Genomic DNA, 19,170 nt, shown 5'->3' with positions numbered 1-19,170 from the left:
GAACTTTCATACAAGATCAAAGGTACTTCATGTACTTGATGCTTGGTTTCTGCTATTGTTTATTGAAATTGGGATTTCTAAGCATTGGTATGTATTCCTATTTCCTATCAATCTTGTTTTCTTTTGCAATGCGTTTCTTATGAATGTGTTTGATTTTCAGCTATGTGGAGTTCTAATGAATTTGATGATAATCTAGTTTTGTTCTGTAATTCTGATTCAGAATTTTGTGAAATTTTATATCAAATTGGAGAATTTGCATTACCAAGAGAACCTTTTTCTGTGTTCATTAATTTGCCTAAACTTAATTGATATGTGAGTATATTTATTTTTTATGTCCTTCTCTTTCATGTCCACAATATGTTTGAATCTAGTTTTCTTTGAAAGTGGAGTTTCACTAAATTTTGCATATGGAAATTGTATGCTCCCAGCTCCTATTCACACTTATGATTAATTCAATTGTTGGCTACCAGTAGTGTGTGTGTGTTTTCTTGCATATCAACATTGCTATAAAAAGAGAGGATCTTCATTACCATTTCAAAAGCAATCAATTGTGGAAAAAGTGAAAGGTTATATTCCTGTATTAGCATGTGTTTTGCTGCCTCATATTTTGTCCAACAAAGTCTAGTTCATATATTACTGATATAATAATTATTATTTTTATTTGATACTTAATTTCTGGCACATTTGGCACCACAGAGTCACATAAATTTTGATTTTCACCAGTACATCAAGAGATCGCTTGAGGAAGATTCCAAAGTTTTTGTAGGGATTAGGTGGGGCGTTGCTTTTACTGTTTTGTAATGTAAAATGATATTGAACATATATATTGTGAGACCTCATATATTTTGCAGCAAATAATATAAAAATATATAGATAATGTTTAGTTGGAAAATTGCACTACTAAATATGCCTAGTGATAAAAATCATAGTTTAAGCAAAATTTCACTTAAATAAATAATATATATTACTATTTCATGCTAACGTTGATAACTTGTCCTTTCAATTTTTCAGCCCAACAATCTGGTTCTGTGCAATATTATTCTTACTATTCAATACCAACGGTAAGCAAATACAGCTTCTATCTTTAATTTCTAGTCACTATAGCTTCATCTCTTCTAGCAAATATAACAAGGATTAGGGTTTCATCCAATCCATCCCTCCCAGCACCCTCCATCAACGGAGATCAAACTCAATAATGACTCTTCATTTTTTGTGAAATATATGGCTAAAGAGTTACACAATTAATTCCTAATAATATGTGTTTTTGTGAACAGGCTGATATTCATATTATTGGCTACCCTTCATTCCACTCATTGTAAGCATCACTTTTAAACACTAGGATCTTTCCCGGGTCTTACAAAACTTGATCTAATGCTCAAGACTTGTTGTGCAGATAATTCTTTTGGTGGGGACAAAGCTACAGGTGATCATAACCAAGATGGGGCTGAGGATTGGAGACAGAGGAGAGGTGGTTAAGGGAGTCCCATTGGTTCAGCCTGGTGATGACATCTTCTGGTTCAACCGTCCTCGTCTTCTAATCTACCTCATCCATTTTGTTCTCTTTCAGGTGTGCTTTCCTCTCAAACCTAACAATCTACCGAGAATGATGCTAGTAAAGGGATTTATCTTACTCTGCTAGCATTCTTGGTTTGAATTTTCGTTCTAAATAGCATTGTCCATGTAACAAACTCCGTTTCAATTATTTGTATCTCTCTTTTTATTTTTATTTCACTCATATTGTTTTTCCCTCACAGAATGCATTTCAAATCGCCTTCTTTGTATGGGCATGGGTAAGTTATTAGCTTTTCCTTTTCAATGTTCTAATCAAAGCTTTAGTATTTCTCATTTTATTTTTATTTCACTCATATTGTTTTTCCCTCACAGAATGCATTTCAAATCTCCTTCTTTGTATGGGCATGGGTAAGCTATTAGCTTCTCCTTCGGTTCTTAATGTTTAAGTTCTGTTTATTTTTCACTTAAATTTGATCTTGTTCCATGTTTTTTTATTTATTTTAAATCTGGATCAAAATTTATTGCTTGGATGAGTCACATTATTGGCAGTTTTTGGAGTACCAGCACTTCTACAATTTAGCTTGTGAAATTTTTATATAATCATGAGAGAGTAGGTTGAGGTGATAGCTCTGAATATTTAGTTAATACTGTGTAGTCTTCTTGGTTAATGGATTATTTGAGTTGGTATGTTTTGTTGAATATTTGGCTAATTGTACTGTGTTGTAAACATTTTATTGTGATAATGGTTTATTAAATGGCTTATATGATCTCTCTCTCTCTCTCTCTCTCCTCTTAGTTGAATTGGATTCTTTGCAGGGCTCGAAGAATCATCTAATGCCAAGGACTGACTCTTGATTACTTCAGGACAACTTCATTTACATCCCCATCTGTGTACTTGAAAGCCTTGACTTTAATGTGTTTTAAGGACATAATGTGTTTTAAGTACTATTTCCTTAATTCGTTGCATGTATTTTGTTTGTATTTTGCTCACAAATATTAGAAAAAAGAAAGTTTGAAGTTTGATGAGTTCTTTTGAAGAAACTTGTGGTTGTGTTACCTTTGGAATTGTATGGCTACATTTGTGAAAAATTCTTTTGATTGTACAATTTGGATGGTATTTTTAATTTGAACGCCGATGGTACAATTTGGTGGTTGCCTAAATTTATTAGCAGACATTTGGAGTTTTATAAAGAGGTTTTATAAATGGGTTCTTTAGGGGGAAAAAAAAATGACTATTTACCAGGCCCTACCGACACTGGAATCACCGGCGCTCTTCCGAAAACGCTGGGAAAACGCTGGTAATTGAATTACCAGCTTTTTTTTAGACTTTCACCAGCATTTTTTTAGACTTTCACCGGCGTTTTTTTTAGACTTTCACCAACGTTTTTGAGCGCTGGTGAAAGGCATAACTGTTGTAGTGAAATGTGTTAGTTTTTATTCAAATTTTTGTTTGCGTGTTGGATTGTGATCCCATATAGTTCCATGTAATAATTTTTCGGTTAGGTGGTGTGTTTGAAGGTATGGCTAGCCCAACCGTGGGGTTGCATAGCGAACTTATTATTGATCAGTTAGAATGTTTTCGGTCCAGATCCTTCTCTATGATGCCGATATATCATTCTATTGAACAATTTATCCTGTTAGATTAGATGAAAATAGGTAGAAAGGAAAGGAAAGGAAAGGAAATGAAAGGAATTTTTTATTTTTTCTGATCCTTTGATTGTGTCACATATATTGCTCTCGCTCTTTCGGTTTACTCCTGAAAAGATTATTAACTGATATGTTGTTGCCTTTGTTCTATTTCAAGTGCAAATTTTGCGGGAGGGAGGGGACTGTAACAATGATTACTGGCCGTGGCCGTCCACTGACCCAGGCAATTAGTGAATTAGGAAAGTTTTCTCCATTGATGTTGTTTGACTGCAGGGACTATGAGCCTGTTGAATTTTCATTTGGCAGTGGCTGGAAAGTTGAATCAGTAAGTCTTTGATTGCTTTGCTTGCCAGTTATTAATTATGTAGCATTTTTTAACTATTAAGTTTGAAATGTACTTGAGCACATTAGTGACTCTTTCTAAACATTTTAACCACATCATTGAATCATTGAAGTACTGTGGAAGATATATCTTTCCATCTGATTCTGGTATCTTGCAGGTCCGTCTTGGACACTGTTACTGTTGTTCATGATAAAAATGGACCCCTTTTTATTATTTTTTTTAGTTTTTCATCTTTATTGAAATGCAATGATGAATCCATTATACTATAGTTTAATGATTGGTGGTGAGTTCAAGGACATTGCATGTACTAATATAAATTGTTAAAAATTTGCTTTGTGGATTCACTATTGAATAGGAAATAGTTATTTGCAGTTCTATTATTGGATTTTGAGTTTGTTTTGTGAGAGTATGGCATGCATTTTGATTTCGCCAAACTTCAGTAACCATCTCCACATTTATTACACAATTCACATCTCATGAGCTGGCAAATATTATTTAGAGGTCAAAATTTAGTGTCTGGATTGTTGAAAACAGTATATATCGTCTAAAAAGCTAAAAATAATTGCAGTATGTTAAAGGTTCAACAAAGAATGCACTATTAACTTTTTGATTAGTTTTGCATGTCAGTAATATACATTAACATGACTTCCATTCATTTATATATGTTTGTTCCGTGTTTCATTGAAGAACCTGCTTTTCCCACTGCCACCCCCATATCAGAAAGAAAAAATTTTAAAAATCAGTACCCAAAATGATATGCCAATTGCTTATTAGTGGCCAAATATTACTTGGTGATCAAAATTTGATGTCTGACTTGCTGAAACACTATATCAGATTATCAGCTACGACACTTAAATGCTAAAAATAATTCAACTATGTTAAATATCCAATGAAAGAATGTACTTTTATGTTTGTGATTAGTTTTGATCTCAGTAACATACATTAATGCGACTTCCATTCATTTATATACTTCTGTTTTGTTTTTCTAGGCAAGTGTTCATCTCGGTTAATGTACCAGGATGAACACTTGCTGAAACACTATATCAGATTATGCCAATTGCTTATTAGTGGCCAAATATTATTTAGAGATCAATATATTTGATGCCTTACTTGCTGAATCAGATTATCAGCTACGACACTTAAATGCTAAAAATAATTCAACTATGTTAAAGATCCAATGAATGAATGTGTTTTTCTGTTTGTTTAGTTTTGATCTCAGTAACATACATTAATGCGACTTCCATTCAATTATATACTTCTGTTTTGTGTTTCGTAATCAACAAAAATGATTCCTGAGAACTTGTGATACCTTAAAAAACATTTAGGTCTAGGCAAGTGCTCATTTCGGATAATGTATTATGATTATTCCAACTGATATTAATTCCACTGCTGATGTGGCATGGATGACATTGCAGGTATGTGCATAAAGTATTTACCTTATCTGATAGTCTCCTATGTATCTGTACAAGACATCTGTATACATACAATCTTAAACTCACTCTACGCCCACGGTGATCTTTCTCAGTGCAACGTAATAGCATACTGAAAATGCCCATTTCTCGGCGACCACTGGATTTTTAAAGAACGGGGTGTAGCTGACATTGTCGGTCCTGTGGCCGGAATCTGACTCGCCGTCCAACACGAGCAAGCTGCTTTCACTGCTGTCGTCGAACTGCTGCGAAAGAAGGCAATAAGAGAACTTTTTGAGACCGAGTTGACTCGGCAGAGCCACGGCCGAACCCGGAAATTCCAGCGGGTTGACAGGAAGAGAAGAGAGAACAGCCGACGACGAAGTCGAGCACCTTCTTCCCCAGCAAATATAGGGTTTCGACGAGCATGATACCGCCGGTGGTGCCCAAACCGTAGAGAATCAAGTAGGGCGGGCAGATCTCTGTGCAATTTCTGGAACTTGGTTCGCAATCTTGGCATCGAGATCGAGCATTTGGGTTGTGAATCCAGTGGCATTTGGGGTTTTCACAGCTGAGAATTTTGGAGGAGGACAATTTGGGGATAAAAGAAGGAATGATAGGTGGGTCAGAGGCAGAGAAGGAACAATTTTGGCAGATGTAACGGTGAGTACATGGAAACCAATTGAAATCACTGCCAGTGTCCATCAGAAAAGGGATGGTTTGGGGTGGTGTGACAAAGCTGAGTGAAATGGAGTAGCCTCCATAGCTGTGAGGGGGTGGTAGAGAGAGCAACAATTGGGGGTTTTTTGAGGTGGTGGGCTCTGGTTAAGGAAGTGGAGGCTAGATGGGTGAGGATTTGGTATGGATCTAGAGATGGAGATGGGTTTGTGTGGAAATGGGAGAGAGGGATGGTAATGGTGGAGGACATTGATGAAGAGAGGAGAGAGAGTAGAGAGAGAGAGCAGAGGAAAGAAGGGGAAGCCTGGTCTGCCTTCTTTTGGCCCACGTATAATTTTTGTATATTGTATTCGTATATGTTAAGTATGTATTTTGTTTACAGTATTCGTACACAGTAAATAAGTAAGGTTTAAAAGTTACTGCTGACTTGGTGCTTCGTCATCGCTGACAAGGCAATGACATGGCAAAGTGTGCTGACATGTCTTCATCCCAACCCTTGGATCTGCCATGGACACCTCCAGTGAGAGGTGCCATGGAGAGGATTACAACCCAGGAATAACACCATACAAGTCTCAAAAATAAAAAATCTCGTATCCCTAAAGAGCGAGCAGAGGCATGCTTAATTAATAAAAATTCACCACACATATATATATATATAGTAACTCTGCATTTCACCATCATAAACATAAAAATGATAAGAGCAGAGAATTTAGCATGGAGGTCTATAATTAGTAATTACATAAAGAAAGTCTTTAGTCTAGTCTTCTATTTGCAGTTAATGCTCCTACTTGCCAGCTGCAATGCCATGGCCTTTCTGAGAGTCTTAGATGTTTTGTCATGTATGTGAACGTATCCGTGCCAGCCGTGCCGAAATTTCAAGTTGGCCACGACCCCAACATCTCTTTCGTTGAAGGGGGTGAATGATGGCGTAGCAACGAGGGCTTGAATTGTTGTATTGATCTGTGTCCTTACAACCAAGGTGTCCTCGTCCTCGTTTCCAGATCTTTCAGGTCATTTCGCAGATTGAACAATACCCGGAGAGCCTCATTTCCGGGGTGAGTTGCAGTCATACTGAAAATTGAGTGTCAAACATCAAAATCAAGTTTGCAAGAGAATATATAAATATTAAGTCATAATATCCAGTCTCTATTTACTTCTACCACACAAAAATTGCAAACATAACAGAAATACGTGAAGCACTCAGCAATGATTCAAATCTTAGTTCAGTCCTTTACAAATGCACAAACAGAATTGAAGAACTCTGGCACAGGATCAAGTATCTAAGACACTTATTCATGGCAATAAAAACATTCCAAGCACTTTCTTGGTCACCTTGGAAAACCATGAATAAATCCATGAAATGATTGATTTTGGTGAGGCCCCTCCAATGTTGGTCTAAATTAAAATTAGGGCCCCCTCCAAGGTTGGTCTAAATCCAATGCTTGGCTTATTAGTATGAGTGGGGTGGGTCTCAACTTTAAAGGATTATTTGGTCAATAAAAAAGAATTGTTTTTGTTTTTTACTAGGTCTATGATAAAGGGCCTACTGATCTCCAGTACTTCAACAGATGAAGAGAACTTGTTCAAAAGCTTCGTGGCCGACCTATTAGATTGTGCATAAAAGAAACAAAAATATGATTCTAAAAGTTAGAGAAAAGGGAAGAAACTTTACAAGAAAATTGGCTAAAATTAATAGAGAAAACAATCAAAAAAGAAACGACAGTGCAAATTAACTTATAGCAACCCCCGTATTTACAATTGACAATAGAGAGCAGTAAATTAATAGTGCCACACCCCAACTGGAACTTTCAAAAGTAATTGCAAAAATATTGGCCCATGCACTAGTATAATATTCTGAATATATTACATCTCTCTACTTTTTATTTACTAAAGACAACAGGTTTAGAAAAACCTGCATTGCATTGCAGCCTCACAGTTGACAGATTGATGTCCAATGGTTTCCTAATGTTGTATGCCAACGGCTTAGCCATGACTATATTCATGCAACTTCAAATTAATTTCCAGATGAATTTTAGTATGACATTCCCATTTTAGCTAAACAAACACACTTTTTGAGTCACAAACGAACTAATTCTGTCCAGCACCATTTACGAGAATAGGGCTACGTACTAAATGCTTGAATAACATAATACATAAATAGAAGCGAACACGATTCACGGTCAAGACCCAAGAGTCACTGATTTCTATGGAGTAATTCTCTCATTCATAGTATATAACACACACTATATCTATATCTATATAGACTATTCTAAAAGTGTAAGAAATTTCTTAACACTTTTAGATTTTTAAAAAATACAAAATAATTTTAATTAAATATTTTACATTAAATCTTTTAATCATTCAATAGTTATGTCATTTGAGTTGCCCCATCCAGCATTAATACTACTTATATAGGTGTAGGTGCAAAATTTCGCTCAACCAATAATGATTGAGAAAAATAAAACAACACACTCAAAAAACAATAAGAATAAATAAGAACAGTGTATAGAGAAGCGTAGAATTACTTGATCCTTTTATTGGAGGTTTGAGCCCCTATTTATACATAAAAGGGTGGTCGAATTAAGGTAGGACTCGCATTACTTGTCCTCCAATTCTTCCTATACAGAGTTTCTTTACAAATAGAGCTTTTCCCTTGTATAACTTTCTATACGTATTACTTGCCTTGTACAGAACTTCCTATCTCAGAATTTTCCTTCTATAGTAAATCCTTCAACCGGTAGGACTTGTGCATTCTTGAATAACTGGGCTGAACATATTTTGATCCGGCTGGGCTTGAGTAACGGACCGGATGTTAAATATTAACAAGTTGGGCTAATGACCTCTTGATTCGGCCTTGATGGAGGTTGGAGGACAAATAACGATGGTCTTGGGCTGTAAATACCCTCAATTTGGGCTTGAGCATGATGGGTCTTATATGTCCTTGGAATGCAGATATGTGTAGTGGTGACGTGTGCGCTTTTTATTGGAGGGAGTTTTTTTTCCCTCCACACTTTGCCCCAAATTTCATTTTTAATTGAGTGACGGCTCCTATTAAAGAGGGAATTGAAACCGGTTTTTTACTTTGTTTCAGAAACGGTTCGAGTTCTTTCATTATTACTCCGTTATACAAGATTTTGTAAGAGTTACATTCGCCCTTGCTGCACTTCTGCGTTCTTCATTTCATCGCTTTGTCAGGTTAGTTTCGCATCTTTCTCTTCAATCTTTCATTATGAGTACTTCATCTACTCCCGAACGTATAGACATTGGGGATTCTGAATCCACACCTTCATCTTCCCCCGTTCGCATTAGGGCTCCCCCTCCTAGGGTTTCTACAGATCGTCTTTCGTTGAATCCATTAGGTACTTCCCCCCTTCCAGCCGAGACATCCACCTCAGGCTCCGATTATCTTACTCATGAAGAGAGGAAAGCAATTATCTCTATTCGCCGCATCAAGTTCTCTATTGCTTCGGTAATGGAAGAATTTGATATTCCGGAGGGAGTAGAAATTGCAGAATATCCCGAGGGTGCTGATTTTACCTCCGGCGAGGGAATTGAGGAGAATGAATTACTTCTTTCGGTAAGGCATCTTAACGCCCTCCGATTCCCTCTTCATCCCTTCTATCATTTAGTTTTCAACAAGTTAGGTCTTGCCCCTCTTCAGGTAAATCCTAATTTCTTTCGCATCCTTTCGGCACTGTTGGTGCGCCGGAAATTAGAGGCTCTGGATTTGACCCTTGCCGACCTTCTGCTTACTTACAATATATCTAAGCATGGGACCGAGCCTGGTCGCTTCTTTTTAACCTCTCCCCTTCATCAGAGGATATGCACGAACCTTCCTTCATTCGAAAAGAAATGGAAAGAAATGATGGTTATAGTTAAAGGAAAATGGTTCGTGTCTCAATCAATTATGCTCCCCATCCCGCGCAAGTTCGGGAAATTAGGTATAGAATATTTAACCTCCCTTCATACCAAGTGTTCTGACTGTTTTCCTTGCCAAGTCTTAATGTTTCGCCGTATTTATAAGTTTCTTGGTGTTTTTTCAGCTACATTCCCATCCTCCGCAGCAAGGAACAGACTTTCTTTTCTTGAGGAACGAGTCTGGAGTGACCCCTCGCCTATCGAGGACCTGCTAACTTCTTCAAACCTCAAGGACATTGCCTCCAGTGCTGTTGCTGCAGACCTCATGGATCTGTCTCTACCATCCTTTGACAGTTTCCCCATGACTGAGGAGGAGATACGGAGGGCTGAGGCGTTAAAAAAGAAAGCCGAAGATGCCCAATCCTTGGTCGTTATTAGATCTACTGAGGATGAGGTGGAGGCTGAGGAACCACCAATGAAAAAATCTCTCCTCAACCCCCCATCCTCTGGCAAGGGCAAGGTCCCTTCTAAAAGCAGAGGGAAAAAGGCTGGAAAGGCCGAACCTGAAGACGAAGTCAGGGCCTTTGTTCTGGCTGAGACTGGGGCTCCTTGGACTCCTTCCTTCTCTAGGGCTGATAAGTCAGTCTTGCACTCAGGGGATTATGTGATTACAGACCCTTCAGCTGCACTGGCGGTGGCTCGAGGGATGTGGCTCCCAAAGGACGAGGAAGCCATCAGCCAAATGGGGTTGGAACAACTACTCCCCTCTGCCCCGGTCCGGGCCATAGAGGTTCGCATTGCTCCTTCAGAATTATGTTACTCTTGCTTGCTTATGTTTCCATTTATGCTCATATTTGTTCCTCTGTTATCCAGAGTCTATACCACACCATGGCCCTCTGCGCCACTGCTAAAGCCCAATCCCTGTCCATCAAGAAGCTGGAAAAGGATCTTGACAATGCAGAGAAGAGAGCCACCACCGCCTCTACCAATCTGAAGATAGCTTCCGAAGCCAAGGATGCGTATAAGAGGCAGTTGTCAGCCTCTGAAGCTAAGGTGGATTCTCTTCAGGCCGAAGTTCAACGCCTGACCGAGGCTCTTACTACTTGCTTAAAGGCGGGGAAGCAAATGCAGGGGCGCTACTCCTGTCTGGCACACCTGGCTAGTGCTAAAGCGTTCCGGTCTGGCTATAATCAGGGCTCAGGCCTTAGGACGATGGATCCGGACGCTTTTGACAAGCAGGTGGGGGTGCACTTCCCATATGATGAAGGGCCAGAGGCTTTGGAAGCTTAAATCCGCTTTGCCGAGATGGTGAAGGCGCATCTGAAGGGTACTCCTAGCTCTTCTGCCCCTGCGGCTTCAATTCCTCCTACCCCAAGTCCTACTGTAGTGGATGCCTTTGAATCTACTCCCTTCGATCCGAAGAGGAAGTAGAACCATGTATTTTGTTTTTATGGACAGCATGTTTGGGATAATGAATATAATTTTTTGTTTTAGGCTTTCAATACCTGATTTGTTTTTGCTGTATGCTTTTGATACTGTTCATATTTTTCTGACTGGTTATGTGCTTAAACAAAACACATTGTCTTTATGCTTCGGATTTATGCTATCCGAGAAAAAACAAGAATGGTGGGAAGAAAGAGATCCTTTTAACAGTTTAGTTGATATCTCAGGATGATTCATATGGACAATGATTTCACTGTTAAGTGAACTCTCCTTACCTTTTACTTGCCTGCAGTAGACGTATACATACTCTTTCCTTCTCGTGTGTTCCTGATGTGGGGTGGATCATGATGAACTTATGATATATCCACATCTACAGGGTATTAAACACTTGGATTCCGGAGGAAAGAGTTCTGATCTGGGCACCAGAGGTCTGAAGCAAATTATTCCTCGGCACTGAGTGTGGAGGAATATTGTTGAATAGGACGCTTAGGGTCCGAAGCTGTCCCGGACACTTAGGATCTGAGGCGAATTAAACACTCCCTGGCGCGGAGCCGGAGGGGAGATTTTGCCGAGCCGGACACTTAGGGTCTGAGGCGAGATTTTTGCCGAGCCGAACACTTAGGGTCCGAGGCGAGATTTTTGCCGAGCCGAACACTTATGGTCCGAGGCGAATGGCCTATTCCCCGGCGCTGAGCCGGAGGGGAGGTTTAAATGAATTACTTCCCGGCGCTGAGCCTGAGGGGAGGTTTTGCCAAGCCGGACACTTAGGGTCCGAGGCGAGATTTTTGCCGAGCCGAACACTTAGGGTCCGAGGCGAATTAAACACTCCCTGGCGCGGAGCCGGAGGGGAGGTTTTGCCGAGCCGGACACTTAGGGTCCGAGGTGAGATTTTTGCCGAGCCGAACACTTAGGGTCCGAGGCGAAATGAACTACCCCCCGGCGCTGAGCCTGAGGGGAAGTTTGTTTATATTTTTTCCCAAACAACTTATCATGAGGCCGAGGATTCAAAAATGATAAGAGGCCAAGAAAGCGAGTAACAGTGGCTGTGAAGTTTCCTATTTGTTGACTTTGGAGACTTTCCTCCTCCACTGATACTTCCTTCTTGGCAACCAAATGTTGTGAACCACGCATATATGAACCGTATTTCTTTTCTATTTCTATCCGATGTGGGATATAGACTAAATTTTGTCAAAAAGGTCGGTGTAAGGAATGCCTCTAGTATCGAGCGTGACAGCCTTAAATACCAGTGGGCCCTCCTTACACCGTAATTAACTATTTGAATATTCCCATATATAACAAAATGTAGCACATACTTTTTTGTCGATGTGGGATAGAAAGTTTTAAGCACAGGCCATAACTCATGTTTTTTGTGTTTTTTTTTTTTTTTTTTTAAAAAAAAAATCATTGTGACGAATGCTTTTTAGCAGCTTGCTTCTAATTGCATAAAAATTGCATAGCGCGACCTGGCATGCATAAAAATTGCCTAATGCGATGCATTCATAAAAGTTGCATAATCATAGAGTAGTATGGCCCCCCATTTTTATAAAAAGAAACAAAAATAGAGGAGAGTTGTACTGAATATAGAAGCAAAATAAAGAAAAGTTTGGCTGATTGTGGACATATTCAGCCTTATTTGTGAAGAATTTGTAGCAAAATTGACAAACTTAACTAATGGAAATACCTTTTCAGGTGTATTGCGTTCCAAGGACGCGCAATGGGACGTCCGCTAGCTTCGGCCAAACGATATGCTCCTTTCCCCACTACTTCGGTAACCCTGTAGGGTCCGGTCCAATTAGGTTCCAGTTTCTTTACATGAGCTGTCTCCTGCTTCAAAACCCAATCGCCTACCACAAAGCTCCTGAATCTGACGCATTTGTTATAACTGTTACACACCTGCTGTTGGTATGCCGCGAGCCGAATTGCTGCTGCATCTCTCCTTTCGTCCACAAGATCAAGGCTATGTTCGAGTTGTTGCTCATTTTTCCCTTCCAGTACCAAGGATGTCCGAAGGGTTGGGATTATGGACTCGGTAGGAATGACAGCTTCGGATCCATATGCCATAGCAAATGGGCTTTCTCCCGTGGGTCGTCTTGGAGTGGTTCGATAGGCCCAGAGCACTTGAGGGAGATTCTCGTACCACTTTGTCTTCAATTTCTCCAATTTTTTCTTTAAGCACCCGAATATCGTGCGATTAGTTATTTCAGCTTGCCCATTGCCTTGTGGATGACTAACTGCAGCCAATTTTTGCAGGATTCCATGTTCGCTAAAGAACTTTCTTGTACTTCTGTTATCGAGGTTCTTACCATTGTCCATTACGATGACTTTTGGTACCCCAAACCGGCAAATAATGTTGCTCCAAATGAAATGCTTTACTTCTTCGTGGGTGACGCTAGAGAAGGCTTCAGCTTCCACCTACTTGGTGAAGTAATCCGTAGCCAGAAGCACATGCTCCTTTTTTTCCATGGTTTTGGGTAACGGTCCTACTATATCAATCCCCCATTGGGCGAACGGCCATGGATTAGCCATGGCGTGCAAACCTTCGGCAGGTTGATGCTTTATTGGACCATGGCACTGACACTTGTCACATCTTCTTGAGTATTCCTCGGCATTCCGAGCCAAGTATGGCCAAAAATAACCCTGGGTTAGAATTTTGTGTGCAAGGGATCTTCCTCCCGAGTGGTTTCCACAATCTCCTTCATGAATTTGTTTTAGAATTGTGAGAGCCTTAGTAGGGGTTAAATGAGATACCCCTCGGATCCGAGACACGGGTTGATCAGGCCCAGGTCCAAACCCGAGGGAATATCAAACAATTAAAGTATTTTAAAACGAACACAGATGACAAAAAGAACAATAAAGATAGAATAAAACTGAAAGAAACATTAATTATAAAATCCTCAATGTATAACTGAAAATTGAAACTCCAATCCTCCAAAACTTCAAAGTTACAACTTGGGAATCCACTGATGGACCCCTAACTAAAAGTTCAACTAAGAATGAAACTGAAAATAGATAATACTAGAAACATCGAGAGAAGTCCTACGTAATCAGATGAAAGTGAGACTGTCCTCGACAAGCACGATCAAGCTCTAAGGCTGGAACCGTCTTGTACCTGAAAAGAATAATAAAGGAGTGGGTCAGACCCACGAGCAAGTTATAATCTAACTGCAATCCATACAGTGACCCGATACGCAGATACACCGTAGACACCTCACAATATCTATCTAGTCCATACGTATAAATATATCCACACTAAGGGACATTCACTAGTCTATAATAGGGGTCTCAACCTGAATAGAAGGCAACATGCGAATACGCACCCAAAGGTGGGCATGAGTACCTAGACCTAACAGGGTACACCTCAACCTATTATAACCAGCTACGCATCCACTGCATATACGAACCCTAACCAACAAGTCTGAGACTCAAGCTCAACTCGTGGTACCATAAACATATATATAAAATCCGTTCAAATCCAGGGTAAGCAGTTTAACAATTTATTAAACTGACCTACAATAAACCAACTAGTTAGTCACTCAACTTATTCAGTGAATATGACTTAACTACCATCCGTTAATCCAGGAAGTCATCCAACTTGGTTACAGCTGATCTGACTTAGTCACAATTAGGATTCGATATCTTACAATCCATTCCATTAATCCATTAGGTTAGGTCTTAGCGTTTTGAAGCTAAACCATCCCTAGTATGCCACCGTCCCATACCGGTGCATATAATCCTCCATATCAATGCCAATTACAATATAGAAATCATAATTTAGTAAATTACATTCCAAAACATTATCCAAATAATTGCAGGAAGATATTTGATGTTCTAGCAATTAAAAATCCAAACGATAATCCATATCATTGCAGAAAGTATTTACTATTTCAACAATTAGCCTCCAAAGCATGCATAGGTCAACTTCAATACATCAATGACCCTATAGTGTATTTAGAACAATTTATAAACATATTAGATCCCACTGGAATGCTCAAAAATAAGCTTGAGCAATTAAGTCTTCTTCCATCCCTTAATCGTGTACAATGTGCATAAATTTTATACAGTTTGTTCCGTTAATTTAAAGGTAAACTTTAATCAATTAAAAGTCCTATTAATACCCAAAGTTAACTTCTTAATCACTATGGCAAGTCCCAATATTTTTTTTTAAACAGTTCCCACACACAACAGCTTCAAACAGTGCATTAAACACCTTCTGGAAGCAAACTGAGCGAGAACAGGTTATGAACAAAAGGGGAGCCGGCTCTAATTTTTATTGGAGCCTGCTCTACTTGGGTAGAGCCGGCTCTACACTTCCTAGAGCCGGCTCTACACTAGGGGGGAGCCGGCTCCCTCCTCCATGGAGCCGGCTCTCTCCCTCTCTGAGAGCCGTCTGTCCGTCTGTGACTTCTGCGACCTTCTTCTTCAACGCCGGCCGCTTCCCATCCGTTTTATTTAGTTTTAGACTGTTCCCAAGGGTCCTAACTATGTCTAGTATAATCCCCATGGAGTGTTTACAACAGTTGAAATCAAAAACAAAAACTACAAGTTCCACAGACAAATCATGCTTAGGAAAACAACTACTATAATGAACTTTAAAAACCATTACCGAATTTATTCAAGGCAAAGATAAGGTTAAATTGACATATAAAAACATGCTTAATTCAATTATTGATCCATTAGAACCCTAGAGTATGTCTAGGTGCACAGAACACAGGCCAACGGGAAAGAGGAAGAAAAGAACTTGCCTGAAGTTTTGGACTCAAAACTTGTCGCCGTCTTCCCAACGTCCGGTAACCACTGCAACACTGTCTAGCCTCCTAATACCTCCTTGGTCCTCTCTGTACACTTCCTCTTAAGCCTCACTCTGTTTTCCCCACAACTGCTCTCTATTTCCCTCTCTGTATCTTTGGTACGTGAATAGGTTTTTTTTTCCAACCCTTGATACAGAGTAACCATATATATATAGGCGTAAAAACATAAACCCTAATCCGTGTTTAATCAGAGACAGAGCCCTAATTCTAAACCTAGTCGGCCCATGAAACTACCTTTGTTACGGCTTACCTAAATTTCCAGCCCCAAAGTTAACTGAAACTTAACACAGCATTAAATAAAAAAAAACAATTAAATAATTAAATCCGCTTAACTAATTAATTTCAATTAAAAACCCAATTAAATAATTAAAGCACTTAATTAAATTTAAAACACATGATACATAGGTAAACAACAATTAAACCAAATAATCACATAAAACAATTTAATTCAAATTTCAAATAACCAATTAAATAAAAATGTGATAAAGATAATAAAATAAATTAAAAGGCAATACAATAAATATGTTGAAAATGCCGAGACTATCCTTTTTAAAATTAGGGGTATTACATTAAACACTTGAGATAAGGACCAGAGAATGACCTTCGGTACAACTGGTTATTGATGATTGCGTACTTAGCCGCGGTAAGCCTAAGCTTCCTTGCCTCAGCTTTTTGATTTGGGAGAACTCCTTCCTTGAGGTAGGCCTCGATTGGATCAATCCAGCAGGGCTCGAGTGGAACTTCCGGGATTATCATCACCTCTTGCCGGGGATTAATGCTGGGTTCTTCGAGAACATCGATTGGAACAAGCCGAATCAACTCTTCGTCTGAAGATGATGCAACTGCGGCCAATCGATCTGCTTCGGCATTTTCATCTCGTGGTACCTGATGGAACTCGATTTGATCGAACTCCCGGATAGCACTCTCTACAGCATCTTTGTATGACTTCATACGTTCCTCCTTGGGAGAATAGTGCCCTGTCACTTGATTGATCACAAGCTGTGAGTCACTAAAAACTTTTAAACACCGTACCTGTAGCTGTTTAGCTAGTCGAAGTTCAGCGAGCAACGCCTCATACTCGGCCTCGTTATTAGTAGATAGGAAATTTAGCAAAATTGACTGCTGCAGCTTGGTACCCTCAGGTGTTGTGATGTCAATCCCGGCCCCTGCCCTTTTCTGGTTGGAAGAGCCATCAACCCGTAACTCCCAGTACGGCTCTTGAAGTGTCGGTTCCTCAGGTTGATCTTCGTACTCTAGTAGGAAATCCGCTACTGACTGCCCCTTGTGAGATACCTTCGGTGTATAGGTGATGTCAAAAGAGCTAAGTTCAATAGCCCATTTTGTAATTCGACCAGACAGGTCTGGTTTAGCTAGGATAGCCCGTATAGGGTGATTTGTAAGTACCACTATGCTGTGAGACTCGAAGTAATGTCGAAGTTTCCTCTTGGCATAAATTAACGCCAGGATTACCTTTTTCGTCTTGCTGTACCGTGTCTCGGCATCCGTCATCGTTTTGCTTGTGTAAAAGATTGGGTGCTGAACCTTGCCTCCTTCTTTGATCAACACTGCGCTTGTTGCTACAGCTGATACTGCCAGGTACAGGATGAGAGTGTCTCCAGGCGTTGGAGCAGAAAGGATTGGGGGTTTTGTCATGTAGCTTTTCAATTGATTGAGAGCTTCCTGCTGCTGAGGTCCCCACATATCTTTGTTTTTGGATCGAATAGCATCAAAGAAAGGTTTATACTTATCAGATAATCGGGATATGAACCGGCTGAGAGCCGCAATTCGGCCGGTTAGAACTTGCACTTCCCTGCGGGTTTTTGGCTCCTGGTTCTGTATGAGTGCCTTTGCCTGAGCTGGGCTTACTTCTATTCCTCTTTTATTTACGACGTGCCCGAGGAACTGTCCTGACGAGATGGCGAAGGAGCACTTGGTAGGGTTCAGCTTCATATTGTACCTCTTGAGAGTATCAAAGACCTCCCTGGAGGTGCTTCGGGTGGTCCTCTTTCCGTATACTTTTGACCACCATATCATCGATATAGACTTCAACTGTATTCCCCAGCAGATTATTGAAAATTTTATTGACAAGTCGCTGGTAGGTGGCTCCGGCATTCTTTAGACCGAAAGGCATCACTCTGTAACAGTAAGTGCCCGTCTCTGTGATGAAAGCGGTTTTCTCCTCATCTTCAGGATTCATGGGAATCTGATTATAGCTGGAGTATGCATCGAGGAATGTGAGCCTCTCATAACCTGTCGTAGCATCCACCATTTGATCAATCTTGGGCAGAGGGAAGCTATCTTTTGGGCAAGCTTTGTTAAGGTTGGTATAATCTACGCATACCCTCCATTTCTCATTCTTCTTTTGAACGACTACTACATTTGAGAGCCATTGTGGGTATTGCACCTCTCGAATGAATCCTGTTTGTAATAGTTTATTTACTTCCTCGGCTATTATGCGATTCCGTTCAGGTGCGAACCGTCGGTGCCTCTGCTTGACTGGCCTGAATTCTGGGTTAAACCTCAAACTATGGCATGAGACCATAGGATCGATTCCCACCATGTCCAAGTGATCCCAAGCAAAGACATCCGAATTGCACCGAATGACCCTGATCAATGCTTCCTTCTCTTCGGCTGTGCAAGATGAGCCAATGTAGGTGACCTTCTGAGGGTCTCCGAGGACTACCTCTATTGCTTCGAGGGACTCCTCGGTAGGTGCTTCAGCCTCGGTTTCTTCCTCTGCCTTGAGATACTTGGGCAAAGGATAGTGTAACTGCTATTTGATTGCGCCTTTGGGATTCGCTTCTAACTGAGGTGATTTCGACACCTTCTTTGCTTCATGTAGCGTTAGCATGTAACATTCTTTTGTAGCCACCTGGTCTCCCCAGAGGTCGATGACTTCCCTGCCATCTGGGGATAAACATCTCATTACTTGATGAAGGGTAGAGGGGACTCCGTTCATACGATGGATCCAACCTCTCCCCATAATGAGGTTATAAGATGGATGAATCTCCGTCACGACAAAGTTCTCCTTCAGAGTCCTCTTTGCTGCAGTAACGGATAGATCGATCACCCCAAGCGGATTCACCTTAGTACCATTAAATCTCATTAGGGGGCTGGAAGTTGGCCTGATGGACGATGGTGAAACCCCAACTGATCAAAAGCTGTTTTTGTAATGATGTTGGCGCTACTTCCCGGATCTATCAGCACCCTCCTGATCAAATAATTCGCTACCAGGAGGCTAATGACCAAGGGGTCCTCATGCGGGCGCTGGACTCTAGACAGATCATTGTTACCGAATCCAATGTTGATGCTGCCTGGTGCAACCGTGTTTACCGAAGACAATCTTCTTAACTTATGAGCCTCTCTCAGCCTGGATCTGTACAACTCTTCAGACTCTTCATCATCCTCTGACCTTCCGTGTATTGCATGGATAACCTTTACCTGACCGCCCTCTACCCGTCGAGGGTTAACC

General features: G+C 40.3%; 1 pseudogene; it reads right to left on the bottom strand.

Annotated features, from left to right (window-relative positions):
- Positions 1-4,717: 4,717 nt before the first annotated feature.
- Positions 4,718-6,023, bottom strand: LOC132303734 (probable aspartyl protease At4g16563; annotated as a pseudogene).
- Positions 6,024-19,170: the final 13,147 nt, after the last annotated feature.

This window comes from Cornus florida, unplaced genomic scaffold (genome assembly GCF_030987335.1).
Source record: "Cornus florida cultivar Cherokee Brave unplaced genomic scaffold, ASM3098733v1 CherokeeBrave_3.0.0_Hap2_Chr04, whole genome shotgun sequence".
Lineage (NCBI taxonomy): Eukaryota > Viridiplantae > Streptophyta > Magnoliopsida > Cornales > Cornaceae > Cornus > Cornus florida.
The sequence above is the reverse complement of the archived record's forward strand: the minus strand, read 5'-3'. Positions and strand labels throughout refer to the sequence as shown.